The sequence below is a fragment of the Rattus norvegicus genome, chromosome 2 (genome assembly GCF_036323735.1).
Source record: "Rattus norvegicus strain BN/NHsdMcwi chromosome 2, GRCr8, whole genome shotgun sequence".
Taxonomy (NCBI): Eukaryota; Metazoa; Chordata; class Mammalia; order Rodentia; family Muridae; genus Rattus; species Rattus norvegicus.
Window position 1 is genome coordinate 117,315,210 of NC_086020.1, and position 14,753 is coordinate 117,329,962.

The 14,753-nt window shown below is 48.8% G+C and overlaps 1 protein-coding gene across 4 annotated transcripts in view; it reads right to left on the bottom strand.

The window, feature by feature from the left end:
• Window positions 1-13,841, bottom strand: part of Gnb4 (G protein subunit beta 4) — a 39,939-nt gene extending 26,098 nt beyond the window's left edge. The window contains exons 1-2 of one of the 4 annotated variants that reach the window (XM_039101982.2): window positions 13,703-13,841; window positions 2,485-2,566 (exon numbers count right to left, since the gene is read on the bottom strand). The gene's annotated coding sequence lies outside the window, so the exon portion shown is untranslated. Of the gene's footprint in view, window positions 1-2,484; window positions 2,567-13,698 lie in introns of all 4 variants that reach the window. The other 3 variants (XM_063281562.1, XR_005500258.2, NM_001013910.2) reach the window with 3 other exon arrangements.
• Between the last annotated feature and the right edge of the window lie 912 nt (window positions 13,842-14,753).

Consider the following 14,753-nt stretch of genomic DNA (forward strand, 5'->3'; position numbering starts at 1 on the left):
GAGGGGAGGGTCATTTTCATTGTACTTTAATCTACAGTAAAGCGCAGACACATAACTTTCTAGTCCTTCCAAACGTAAACGAAACAGCCCTGTGGCACAGCACTTAAGACTACACAACGGATAAACATCTAGATCATTTATACAGCGACTTTATGCAGGAGTGTGAGGTGAAAGTTGTCTATACCAACATGGAGTCAAACCTTCCATGGCACACACGCACACCAACGAAGGGATACTCAGAAACAAACTCTCCGTGAAGGACAGCCTGCCCACACATGTGCCCATGAAGGATTACGCAGGAATTTTTGTGGTATCCCACACAAGCCATTTGCATGTAGCCAGCTCCCCTAAGAGCCAGCCCCAGTTCCCAGCACTCTCCTGCATTTCTGCAAACGGTCACTCTATTGCTGTAACTGAGTTCAAAAAACAGAACAGAACAGAGCAGACAACATACCCTGAGAATCAATCTTTCATTTCCATTTTCTCAGACCTTCCCATCTATTCCATTATTGATCCTATCAGCTGTCCTAGGAGCTGATGGAGTCTGTCTGCCTATACTGTTATTAAATTTGGTCGTCTCCATCCTCTCTCACCAGACCTCTTTTCTTCTGCCGTTGACTCCTCCCCAGTCATGTCTAAAGCACACTTCCAGAATACAAGTCTCGCTTCTGTATTAGCCTGCCATGTTTTCCACCCTCAAAATGAAGTTGAGTTACCTCCCTCCCTTCTTTTCCCCTCCCCTGTCTTGTGTGTGTGTGTTGTATGTGTTGTGTATGTGTGTGAATGTGTGTGTGTTTTGTGTGTGTGTTGTATGTGTGTTGTGTGTGTGTTGTGTGTGTATGTTGTATGTGTGTGTTGTATGTGTGTTGTGTGTGTGTGTGCGCGTGCATGCATGTGTGTGTGTTGTGTGTGTATGTTGTATGTGTGTTGTGTGTGTGGTGTATGTTGTATGTGTGTGTTGTATGTGTGTTGTGTGTGTGTTGTGTGTATATGTTGTATGTGTGTTGTGTGTGTTGTGTATGTTGTGTGTGTTGTATGTGTGTTGTGTGTGTTGTATGTGTTGTGTATGTGTGTGAATGTGTGTGTTTTGTGTGTGTGTTGTATGTGTGTTGTGTGTGTGTTGTGCGTGTATGTTGTATGTGTGTTGTGTGTGTTGTGTATGTTGTATGTGTGTGTTGTATGTGTGTTGTGTGTGTTGTATGTGTGTTGTGTGTGTGTGTGCGCGCGTGCGTGCATGTGTGTGGTGTGTGTGTAGTGTGTGTGTGTGTGTGTATTGTGTGTATGTAGGTGTGTGTGTGCATGTGCGTGTGTGAAAGCCAGAGGTCAATCCGGATTCTTAATTAGGGTTACTATTGCTGCTGGGGTGGATGGGTTATTTTGGTTTATACTCCACATCACTGTTCATCACTGAAGGAAGACATCAGGACAGCAACTCCATCAGGTAGGATCATGGAGTCAGCAACTGATGCAGACACCAGGGAGGAGTGCTGCTTACTGGGTAACTTCTCATGGCCTGTTTAGCCTTCTTACAGAGCCACCAGCCCAGGGTTGGCACCACCCACAATGGGCTGCCCCCACCCACACCAATCACTAATCAAGAAAATGCCGTACAGCCAGATCTTACAGAGGCATATTCTCTTTTTTCCTTTGAGATTCATTTATTTTATGTATATAGAAAAAGGCATTGGATCCCATTACAGAGGGTTGTAAGCTACCATGTGGTCGCTAGGAACTGACTGCTCCCAGAGCAGTCAGTGCTCTTAACCACTGAGCCATCTCTCCGGCCCTGTATTCTCAATTGAGGATCCCTCCCCTCAGATGACTTCAGATTGTGTCAAGTTGACATAAAGTTATCCAGCTGGGTATCATTTCCCAGGCCCAGGCCACCTTCTTCTGAGACAGAATCTCTCACACGAGCCTCAGCAAGCAGGCTGGGCTGGCAGGCCTATCAGTACCAGAGATTAGCATGTCTCCGCCTCCCTAGCGCTGGGATTAGAGGCGCCTCAGGTCAGGCTTCTTCCTTTGGGCAGGTTCTGGAGAGGAACTCAGCTCATCTTGCTTGCAAGGCAAGCACTTTACCAATGGAGCTACATCCCCGGACCCTAAAGCTGATTTTGATCTTGACCGACAGAGGTCAAACAGCACTGTCTCCATCTTGCTCTGTCATAGTCACACCTACCCCGACACCCCTCCTTCCCCCTGCTCTTGAAGAGCTCTTGCTGCTCCTTGAAGACACCCAGGGAGCTCCAGTCTTGGTGTCTTCCCATTGCTTTTCTCTGTCTCTGGAATGCTCCTGCCTCTGTTTTCACTTCGGGGTCCCCGGTCCGCCCCCCGCCCCCAACCCCCACCCTTGCCTGTTCAAATGTCACAGACCCCGGTCCCCACCTGCACCCACCGCCCTCACTACTGGGGCCGTTTGCCTTGCCTTACTTCCAACACTACTTGTATGTATTTGTGGTCTGTTTCACCCCGTAATGTACTGACCTGAGGCAGGCTGTTGCTTTGTTCTTCACTGCAGTATCAGTGTCTAAGACACTTTGGTCCCTCGCCAATAAGCGAACTTGAACTACCTTAGGAAATGAAGACATTTTACTCTAAAGAGCAAAAGAAGTCACGGTGGCAAGAGACAAGCATGTTACTGTGTCGGGGAAGGGGAGCTGCACCCTTACTATACCACACCCTAGCTACATTCTTACGGCGTTTAACTTGTTTCCTTTTATCCTCTGCACTTCCTATGTATTAGAAATACCATCTGCAGGCTATCGTGCCATCAGCCTCAATATCCTTATGTGGCAAGAAGACTTACTGTGATGCTAAATCAGAATGATTTCCGACAGTTCATGGAGGAGAGCCGGATGTTAGCCTATCCAATAGGTCTCCAGGGTCAACCAATAACTAATCTTCTGAATTTACTAAATGGATCCTTACCGTCAGCGGCAAATCATAAACGTGGGTGGCCACCAGCAAGGCTGCACAAAGCCCTCTGCAGCTGACCTCTAAGCACACACACACACACACACGCACACGCGCACACGCGCACACACACACACACACACACGCACATGCACACACTCGCACGCACACGCACACACACACCACACACACATGCGCGCACACGCACACCTTGTGGCTACACGCATGTGAAAACAAACCTACACATTCACAATGTATTAAAGATACATTGTGATAAAGTATGTTTCTTCATTTTTCTTCTTTTCATGTGAGCATTGTACCGGCTGGTTTTGTGTGTCAACTTGACACAAGCTGGAGTTATCACAGAGAAAGAAGCCTCACTTGAGGGGGCTGGAGAGATGGCTCAGTGGTTAAGAGCACTGACTGCTCTTCCAGAGATCCTGAGTTCAATTCCCAGCAACCACATGGTGGCTCACAACCATCTGTAAAGAGATCTGATGCCCTCTTCTGGTATATCTGAAGACAGCTACAGTGTACTTATATATAATAAATGAATAAATCTTTAAAAAAAAAAAAAAAAAAGAAGCCTCACTTGAGGACGTCTTCATGAGACCCAGCCGTAAGGCATTTTCTCAACTAGTGGTCAAGAAGGGAGGACTCAGCCCATTGTAGGTGGTGCCATCCCTGGGCTGGTGGTCTTGGGTTCTATAAGAGAGCAAGCTGAGCAAGCCAGGGGAAGCAAGCCCGTAAGAAACATCCCTCCATGGCCTCTGCATCAGCTCCTGCTTCCTGCTCTGTGTGAGTTCCAGTCCTGACTTCCCTTGGTGATGAATAGCAGTGTGGAAGTGTAAGCTGAATAAACCCTTTCCTCCCCAACTTATTTCTTGGTCATGATGCTTGTGCAGGAATAGAAACCCTGACTAAGACAAATTGGTACCAGCATAGTGGGGTATTCCTGTGACAACCTGACCATGTTTTGGGGAGGACTATGGATGGATGGACTTTGGATGGATGGACTTTGGAACTTTGGGCTAGAAGAGCCATTGGGTGTTAAGAGCTCTGTGGGATGTTCTGTAGGAGCTTGGAAGACAATGTTGAGAACAGTGCAGAAGATGGAGGCCTGGCTTGTGAAATTTCAGAGGGAAGATTAAAGACTCTTTTCTGGGCTGTTGCTGTTTGATTGTGAAGATTCTGTGGTTTTGGTTAGCTGGGGCTGAAGAGTCAGCTGTGATTAACAAGACACCAGAACTGCTAAAGTGAAACCTTTGCATTACTGGGACTATTGATGCTGTCAGCTGGAGCTAAGAAATTAGTGGTGATTAAGAAGAGACCAGCATCATTGAGGTGAATCTTCTGGGAAGTGTTTTCTGAAACACAAAGAGGCTGTGTTCCAGAGTTGCCAAGGTTGTACCTCCTCCTGTGGCTGGACCTGGTAGTGTGTAAGAGTCACCCAGGTGGTACTGGTTTTGAAGGCATGAAGGGGTCTCGAAGAGCAGCTGAGGCAGGACACTGTGAGAGGCCATGGAAGGCCATTGGTGAAGGGGCAGCCTCAGTTGCAGTTGATGGCCCAGGACTGAAGGGATCAGGCAAAGGAGTTGAGGCCTGCCATCATGAAGAGAACCTGTTGGTGACGAGGCTATTGGTGAAGCCTACTTGCAGCAGAAGACAGCAGTGTTTTGGAGATGCCGTACCATGAGATGACCACCAAGAGCAGCAGCAGCAGTGGAGAACAGGCATTTGGAGCCCAGAAGACAAGGAGTGTGCTACAAAGGGCAGAGCTGGAGAAGTGACCCAAGCCCTTGGAGGAGCCTAGAAGATCGAGGGTGGATTACAGACATTGGACAGTTAAGAGTTTGATTTTGATTTTGATTGAGACTGTGCCCTGATATTTTTTCCCTCTTGAAGTAAGAAAGTATTTTAGTGGCGTCCACAGTTAAGAGACTTTGAATTTTAAAAAGATTTTGAATTTTAAAAGATACTGGATATTTTAAAGGGATTGAACTTTTAATATGTACAGACTGTGGGACGCTTAAAATTATTTAGATCTTGGGATGAATAAGAAAATAAAGGTTGAGGCTTAATAGTGATGTGTTTGTGTGAAGTTGACAAGGGGTCAATTGTACTGGCTGGTTTTGTGTGTCAACTGACACAAGCTGAAGTTATTACAGAGAAAGAAGCTTCAGTTGAAGAAATGCCTCCATGAGACCCAGCTGTAAGGCATTTTCTCAACTAATGATCAAGAGGGGCGGGCCCAGCCCACTGTGGGTGGTGCTGTCCGTGGGCTGGTGGTCCTGGGTTCTATCAGAAAGCAAGCTGAGCAAGCCAGGGAAAGCAAGCCAGTAAGTAACATCCCTCCCCATGGCCTCTGCATCAGCCCCTGCTTCCTGCCCTGTGTGAGTTCCAGTCCTGACTTCCTTTAGTGATGAACAGCAATGTGGAAGTGTAAGTTGAATAAACCCTTTCCTCCCCAACTTGCTTCTTGGTCATGATGTTTGTGCAGGAATAGAAACCCTGACTAAGGCAAGCATCTTTGTGTGCATGTTTTCAAGTGCGTGAGAATTATACTTCTCTGCTGCTCAATCTGATTCATTGAGGCAGGGTCTCTCAATCAAACCCAGAGTTTATTGATATCGCTGGTCATGGCAGCCCAGCTATTCTGAGGATCCACTGACTACGCCTCCTGCAGCTGCCTCGCCCATCCAATTTATGTGGGTTCTAGAGATTTGACTCCATGGTTAGGCAGCGAGCATTTTAAACTCTGGGCTCTCTCTCTCCAGCTCTCACACATCCCTTTTTAAAAATCATCAGAAACGCAGAGTGTAGTCTCCAAAGACTTTCCCAAATGGTGATATTGCTATGTATCACAGTTAAGTATAGACATGGCACTGAAGTCAAGAGCGCAACTGAAATTAATATTTTTTAGAAAAGCATTTGATAAGCATGGTGCCCTTTCGATTGCTACAAGCCAAGTGCCTCGGCACTGAGCATCTGATTCAGACAACGCACTTTACACAACTCTCACAGAGAGCACCTCGGAGCCTCCTATCAGGTACCTTAAGAGTTGGGCTGTGCCCGTAACAGATATCAGAGGGTGCCAGTGAGCGCTGGATCCACACAGATTCACTGATCAAATAAAAGCAACGCAGGGGTGCGACTCAAATGTCCTTCTCACGATGTCCTTAAGACATCCACAGAGCTTTCACCAAAGGGGGGGAATGCTGTAGTCTGTGTGATGCTGTTCTGTGGGTGAAGGGTCCGTCCGTCCATCTGTAAGTCCTTAGCTACTGAGAATCCACACAGACGCAAAGCTCAAACGAAGCATGAAAGATGCTTGTTAGTAGCTGTGTGTGGCATGGATGTGTCTGTGACCTCATGTGTGCACGTGTGTAGTAGTTCATGTGCATCTGTGTGTCCTGTGGGCTGGAGCCTGACATCCCATGTCTGCCTCAATCACTCTCCACTGTGGTTTTTAGGCCAGGGTCTCTCCCTGAATCTGGGCTTGCCTATTCAGTAGGCTACCTAGCTGCTGTGTCCCAGGGATCCTCCTGTCTCCTCCCCAGCACAGGGATCACAGGTGCCTACATGGCCTCAAAATACCCAGGTGGACCTGGGACAGCGACCCACACAGGTAGGAATGAAAATTCCTGCAGGAGAGTGTAAGCCAATACATGGTGGGCAGCAGCCCTCAGAGCAACACCAGGCTGGGCAGTGTACATTAGCAATCTCTGCTGATAAATCTCAGCTTCCTGAAATAACTACTTAGGACTTGCTATGTAGCCCAGGTTAGCCTTAAGCCTCTTGAGTGCTGAGTTCCCAAAAGTACTACCATGCCTAGCTTTACTATGCCCGACTTACCTTACAGGATTCTAGAATAAAAACGGGCTCCTCTAAACCTTTAACTACTCTGATTAATTCTGCTGCACATGCCCATTTAGAGAACAAAGCCTCGTCCAGCTTCAGATGCAGGCCTCCGTTCTAAATTCACATTAGCAAACAGTGGAAGCCCCATATTCCCACCACGTCCTAGACAAAGTGCTTTTGTGAGAAACTCGTAAAAATTAGGGGGAGGGCCTGGAGAGGTGGCTCAGGAATTAAGAGTACATGCACAGGCTGGAGAGATGGCTCAGAGGTTAAGAGCACTGACTGCTCTTCCAGAGGTTCTGAGTTTAATTCCCAGCAACCACACGGTGGCTCACAACCATCTGTTATGAGATCTGACACCCTCTTCTGGTGTGTCTGAAGACAGTGACAGTGTACCCACATACATGAAATAAATCTTTTGAAAAATAAAGTATTACAGGGCATGGTGGTATAGGCCTTTTAATTTTAATTCCAGCACTCAAGAGACAGAGACGGGCAGATCTCTGTGAGTTCAAGGCCAGCTTGGTGTGTGTGTGTGTGTGTGTGTGTGTGTGTGTGTGTGTGTGTGTGTGTGTGTGCGTGCGCGTGCACGCGCGCGCGCACATATAATTCAGGGCCTGGAAAGATGGCTTAAAGAGTACAGGCACTTGCTGCCAAGACTGAGTTTAATCTCTGGGACCCACACAGCAGGGGAGCCTAAAAGTTGTCTCCTGATCTCTGCACTATGGTGTGTGCACACCTTCATGTAAACATACATACACATAAAAATAAATGTAATAAAACATACACACACACACATACATACATATATCCTAAGACTCAGTCACAACTTGCTCTCTGATCACAGGGACCAATTTCCTTGTATACCAAATGGATTCAGAATAGAACTGTGTTGATTTCTCTATAGCTGAAAGGGTGATCTGGGTTCAATCCCCAGTGATGCAGGAAATTTTCATTTTATGTGAGGACTACTTCAAAGCAGAACAAAGGGAATGCTCTGTGAGTATCTGTCAGGAAAGCTCTCCAGGACACACACTGGGCAGTGTTGCGCACTAGGCAATGGTGCGCACTGGGCAATGGTGCGCACTGGGCAATGGTGCGCACTGGGCAATGGTGCGCACTGGGCAATGGTGCGCACTGGGCAATGGTGCGCACTGGGCAATGGTGCGCACTGGGCAATGGTGTGAAGTGGGCAATGGTGCGAAGTGGGCAATGGTGCGCACTGGGCAATGGTGCGCACTGGGCAATGGTGCGCACTGGGCAATGGTGTGAAGTGGGCAATGGTGTGAAGTGGGCAATGGTGCGCACTGCGCAATGGTGAGCACTGGGCAATGGTGTGCAGTGGGCAATGGTGTGAAGTGGGCAATGGTGTGCAGTGGGCAATGGTGAGCACTGGGCAATGGTGCGCACTGGGCAATGGTGTGCAGTGGGCAATGGTGCACACTGGGATATGGTGTGCAGTGGGCAATGGTGCGCACTAAGCGGCCTCTCTAATAATCTTCTGCTAGGAACACCGGCATAGGCAACCGCACCTTTTCTTTAAAGAGGATCAAACCCAGGACTCTGTACGTACTAGACTAGGGCTCTACCAGATGAGTTTCTGGTTTAGTGATTTTTCTTTTTTAAAGGGAATCACCCAGTTGGTGATGAGTTTTCTATTTTAGTATCTCTAGTGACCTATCCACTCACTCACGTCTTGTCAGTTTTATTCCACCAGAGGGCAGCCAAGAGAAAGGAGGCTGTGACATGGACACTGGAAACTCACTGGCTCCCACAGGAGCTGTGCTGCTTCACTCAACAGTGCTGGAGGAGTCTCTGTGCAGCATGTGGTCCCTCTCAGAGACAGTCCTCAAATGTGAGAGCTGGAAAATACGACTGCTTGCACTCATTCCGCCAATCATATCCAGCCATCCAGTATCTGTGCCAACCACGAACCAGGATCCCACAGGTTCTGGAGGTGCAATAATCAAAAGCCAAGATTCTCACTGTCCCGGACGGAGCTGTGACGGTTAGTGTCTTAGTGTCTTAGCCTGACACTCCAGAACCACCTGAGGATGAGCTCGCCTCTGTGGACTGTGCTGATTTCATCACTGAGGTGGGAAGATCTGCTCGCTGTGGCATCACCATTTCCTCTCTGCTTCTTTGCTGCCTGCACAGGGTGAGCAACTGCCTCAGGCACCTTCTGCTGGGGCTTCTCCAAAAACAGCGGACTGTACCTTGAACGGTGAGCTGAAATACAACCTTTACCTCTTAAGCTGCTTCTGTTAGAATAGCTTATCCCAGCAACAAAGGAGAAGCGACTAAGCCAGGGTCTCGGTTCTTATCTGCTTAGGAAATGAACCCAAAGCAAGAGCGAAGCTCTCCACCTAACTTTAACTACAGACAAGAACTACGCAGGAGAGCAGCCAGACTTAGATCCCAGGTGATTAGGGAGGCTATTGTAAAATAAATTAATTTAAGTAGAGTTGAATGGAATCAGGAAATGAGGCATGCCTTCAAAAGGGAAAGGAGCCAGGCGTGGCGCACGCTGCGATTCTGGCACTGACTCAGAATGACTGACACCAGGGGGAAGCTAGCCTGCACCTTGCCGTGAGAGAGCGCCTCATGGTGAGCACCTCACTTCACAGTGGAATCTCACAGTGAGACTCTGTCTCAAAAGAAACAACAACAGGACTGGGGATGTAGCTGGGGGTGTTAGGATGCTGGTCATGTGCACAGGCCCTGAGTTGGAACAGGAGAACGGAAGCTCTAAAGTGGCCAACCTTGTTTGCTGGATCAACAGGAAGAAAACATGATGATAAGGGAGTGGGGGGGGAGGGGAGTGGGGGGACAGACAGCAAGAGGTAGGTAGTAGTAGGCCTGCTCCAGGTCATGGAGGCCTCTCGGGCATGTGGGGATTCCCCTCTCCCCCTCCCCTTCTTCTTTTCCTTTGGGCCTTCGTTACTTATTTTGGTGCCTCAGTTCTTCAGACCAGGCCATTCCCAGACTTTCAGGCTATGTCCTTCTGAAATTCCCCAGCACTGTTTTCAGCATCACCTTGCTTTGCCGCACAAAGTTCAAGGCTCACCTAGAGCTTTTGTGCCAGCTCTAGACTCAGCCGTGTAGATAATACACTGGCCACGCTCATGCCAGTTCAGCGTCATCCTTAGCAGCCAGAGCTGGGAGATGTATGCATATATGCTATGTACATGTGCAAGCACATACATGTTTATGTACGCCAGTGTGCTCACAGCTTTTAATCATATTGACACCATTTGTCCCAACCTAATGCTAGAGACTTTTCACTGTCCCTCCCTTATTTCCTCTCTTCCTTTCTGACAGGGACTCGCGCAGCCCAGCCTAGCCCAGTGTCAACTCGTGCAGCCACAGATGACACTGAACCTCTGACCCTCTGCTCCACCAATCAAGTACTGGACTTAGAGGCATGGGCCACCACACTTGGTTATAAGGCGAAGAGGGTATAAGCCAGGGCATTAGCACGCTAGGCAAGCACCCTACCAATGAACTCCACACCCAATCCTTACTTCTCATCTCTTAGAGTAAAATCTCCAGCTTCTACAATACCAATATATTGGATCATTGTCTCAGTCACTGTTCTACTGCTGTGAAGAGACACCATGACCAAAGCAACTCTTATAAAAGAAAGCATTCAACTGGGAGCTTGCTTACAGCTTCAGAGGGCTAGTCCATGATCACGTTGGGAAGCAGACAGGCCCAGGGCTGCAACAGTAACTGGGAACTTTACATCCTGATCAACAGTCAGGAGGCAGAAAGAGGCTCAAAGGGGCTTTGGTAGCCTCAACGCCCACCCTCAGTGACATATCCTCCTCCAAGCAGGTTATATCTCCTAATCCATCCTAGACAGTATACCAGCTGGTAAAAACACATTCAACCCCGAGCCTATGGGAGCCATTCTTATTCCCCTCCCCCCACTCATCTGAGGTGACAAGGTGACGATAACCACAAGATGGCTTCACAACTGCTGTACTACTTCCGTGCAAGTAAGAGCTACCTGCCATGATCAAACCTTTCTTCCCCAGTTCATTTTACAATGAGGTCAAAAATGGTCGGTCCTGTGTTCAAACCCTACCTGGTTCTTTTCCTTCTGGTGTTGGCTTATCCGATGTTTGTACTCGATTGTGGGGTTTCAGAAAAGAAAAAAGGAAACATATCCTAAAGCCCCCCACCCCAGCTTGTTTGTTTATGTGTGTGTGTTCGTGTGTGTGTGTGTGTGTGTGTGTGAACACTCATGCCCAGTGCCCAACGAGGTCAGCAGGTGTTGGGCCCCTGGTACTAGAGTTACGGACAGACTACCTGTCTTGCTTGTATTTATAGGCTGGGCCTCCGATATCAATTGCCAATGGAGAAAATGTCCCGGAGACACTCCCAAAGGCCAATCGGATGAAAACAGTTCTTCGGGTTCCTCCACCAAGGTGTGTCCAGTTGACAAGCAGGATTAGCCTTTCTCGATGGAGATCAGAATAAGGTGGTTAAATGTGGAGGGATGCTCAGCTGTTACGAGAGCAGACCGCAGAAGAAGAAATGCAGTGCCCAACACCCAAGTGCCTCCTAAGGACCCCTAATAACTCTATCTTCTGGGGGAGCTGAAGCGGCTGCCTATTTAGGCACTGGCATTAAGGTGCCCGGGAATACAAGTAATTTAAAGTGACTTTAATAAAAGCCAGGCAGTGGTGTTACAAGCCTTTAATCCCAGCACTCTGGAAGCAGGCAATGGCAGACAGATCTCTGTGATTTCCAGACCAGAGGGAGTTCCAGGATAGCCAAAACAACACAGAGAAACCTGTCTCAAAACAAAACAAAAAGAGAAAGAGAGAGAAAAGAAAAAAGAAAGACAGACAGAAAGACATAGGGCAGTAGCTGAGGTAGAACGCTACGCTGAGAAAAATGTGTTTTCTGGTAGATACGACACCATATTTACACAACAACGTAAAACAGACTGATTTTGTCTGCAAAAACAGACACACAGAAGCTTCAGGGAGAGGGAATGGGTGGCACAGGAAGGAGCTATGAGAACATTTGGCTTAACACATAATGGACATTAAAGAATTCCCTCATTATAAAGCAGGTTGATGTTGGAAGACAGGGCCTTCCTTGTAGCCCAGGTTAGAGCCTCTCTCAACAACACCCTCCTGCCTCATCTGCTGGAGCTGGGATGCCAGGGGAGCCCCCCAACCCCTGGAGTTGCTAACTATCTAGCGTCCACCCTTCCAGAGTGGTGACAGTTGTTTCTCTGGAGCCTGTGTTCAAACAGAGGTTTGAGTTTGGAGGAACAGTTAAGCCATCACTACTTATCTGATGCCAATAGAAAAACTGTGCCCCAGAAAAAGGGGCCCTGACCCAGGGATGCCAGGGACAGGATTCTGACAGGTGTCTGTACAGAGTAACACCAGTAAACGGTACCAATCACACCAGAGAAGCCAGCACGGGTTTCTGACATATCTAGGAAATTTTATGGGTACATCACTGATGGCTGAGCCTAGGACTCCCGGAGCCTAAGACTAACTGAATGTGTTCTAGAGGAAAAAAAATATGTACTCTATGGACAGAGGGACCTTGTCCTGAATCCAACTTGAGTTAACAAGACCACTAGGAGCCATTTAACATCGCCTTGCCTGTGGAAGGTATAAATGTGTCCTTTAAGAAGTGACCAAGAGATGACACAACAGTACAGCTCACTGCCCCTGATGCAGGACAGAGCTTCCGTAAACAGTTCCTTTAATAAATCAGATTAAACTAGTCAGCAAGGCAAAGGAAGGAATAACCAAGCCACCGAACTTAAAAAACACACTTGATAGAAGTCAGAGAATTCACTCAATCTCCAACATTAGTTGGTATTGGCAGACAAATGCCCAATACTTAGCTCCCACTCTCAGCTTTGAAAGTGTCCCAGGATCTATTTTTAAAGAGTAAAAACACATGCTGATATGTTTATTCACAAAAGACCAAAACTGCTTCCTGTCTACTGATCATGAGCTTAAGGCACGCAGTTAAGCGAACCCACAGCACGAATAATCAGCGTCATGGTCTAATACCGTGTAGACACAAGAGGTCTGGCAATATTTATTAAATGATATTTTAAAAGTTTCTATTTCGGTTTTAAATTCAGCGGCAAACCCCAAATGCAAAAACGAAGACTCTTTAAATGCTCTTAATCAAAATATTAAAATATACAGTAAACTTTCAGTAAACTGGCAATGAACGCTGGCAGAGACTAAATATATATACAGTTTAGTCCGACCTCTGTAAAACAAAAAACAAAAAACACCCTCCCTCCCTCTCATTTGAGGATGTGTCAGCCATCACATCCTGATGAACTGAAAAATATAAAAGGTTACCACCATCTCAGTCCGCGATATTGAAAGGAACTAATAATTAATTACATTTATGTGTTAAGGCACGAGGGCTATATCCATAGCAGGCTATATTCTCACCTTTTTACGAGAAATGGGGGGGGGTGTAGAGTGAGGAGTAGAGAAAACAAAATCACCCACAACTGGAAGCCATCTCTCAACTTTGAAAAAGCAGAAAGAAATGAGGGAAGATGAGGGGGTGGAAACCGCTTTCTCCTGTTCTAAACTTGCAAATACCCAAAATCCGTTATCAATCCCCCCTTAAAAATAACCAAGCCTTGGGGACACAGTATCCGTCCAAAAACAACAACCCGGGGCTCCAGCAGCCCGTGGAGAACTTGGAGGGGTGGGGGCTCCGTGCTCTGCAGCTAAGGTCCTCTGGGCTCCCAGGCAGCCGCACCCTCGGGCCGTCCCGGGCCTCGCCGAGCACTGGAGAGCCCGCGTCCTCACGGAGCCCGAGTGCACACGGAGCCCAGCGCCCAGCTATCCGCATCCACACGGAGACCCGCCGCCCGCCGCCCGCCGCCCGCCGCCCGCCGCCCGCTCTTGCCACCTACCTGGAGCCTGGCCGCCACCACCGCGCTGCTGCTGTGCGCCCGGCTGCGGGTCGCGAACCGCTAGTAGGCTCCGCTAACACAAGACGGCGACCACACCCAGAGCCCTGCGCGCCGGACGGGGCGGGGACCCGGGAGCGGCGCGCGGGGCGGGGGCGCGCGAGGCCGGGGAGAGGGTCTGGGAACGCGCCGAGACAGCAGCGCGCGTGGCTCGGCTCGGGTCGGGGCTGGCGGGAGCGAGCGCGATCGGGAGCGGGGGTGCTCCAGGGTCTCGGAGAACCCAGAGCGCGCTTGGCTTGGGTGGAGGTTGATTGGCGCACTCAGGGCCAGGGGCGCGTGTGGCTTGGGGAGGGGGGACTGGCGGGGTTGCGCGTGGCCTGGGCCGGGGGTGCAAGGGGTAGGCGCCGGCAAGGCGTGCAGCTTCTGCGGTTTTGGGAGCGGAAAGAGCATCCTTGGCAGTTTCGATTTACCCGTGTGCCCCTGGACGGCCGTCTAAGCTGTGTGCCTGACTTCTTGAGGCTGGGCCTGGCCCGGGTCTGGCCTGGGCGCTCTGCTATGGCGGGAAGCAGGGTTTAGGGTTGAGCCAGGAGAGCCACAGGTGCGGTCTGCAATTATTGAGCTCTGAAATCTAAAGTCAATCCAGCCAAGCAGCCGTCGGTGGATGCCCGAGGTTCACTGGAAACATAAAGCTAGTGATACACGCACCCCTACCCCCCAACACACACACAAACACACATTCGAAGCTGCTGAAAACATTCCTGAACATCCCCATGCTCGCACAGAGCCTGCCTCTTGACTGTCAGCTCTTGGAAGTTACACTCTGTTGTCACTGACTGGAAAGCCTTCCCCAGCACTCTGCCAGGTCTCGGCTCTTTAAACGCCAGTGCACCTCAAGCGACTTTGTTCACATTTCTCTGGCGTTTTATACTGAACATGTCATAAAATAAATGTCTCCCTCCAATTTGCTTCTTCTGAAGGGGCATTTCTCCTTTCCCCACCCCCATCTTTCTTTGGAGTTAATTCCACTTTGACAGACGGTTGCTATAGCATTCTC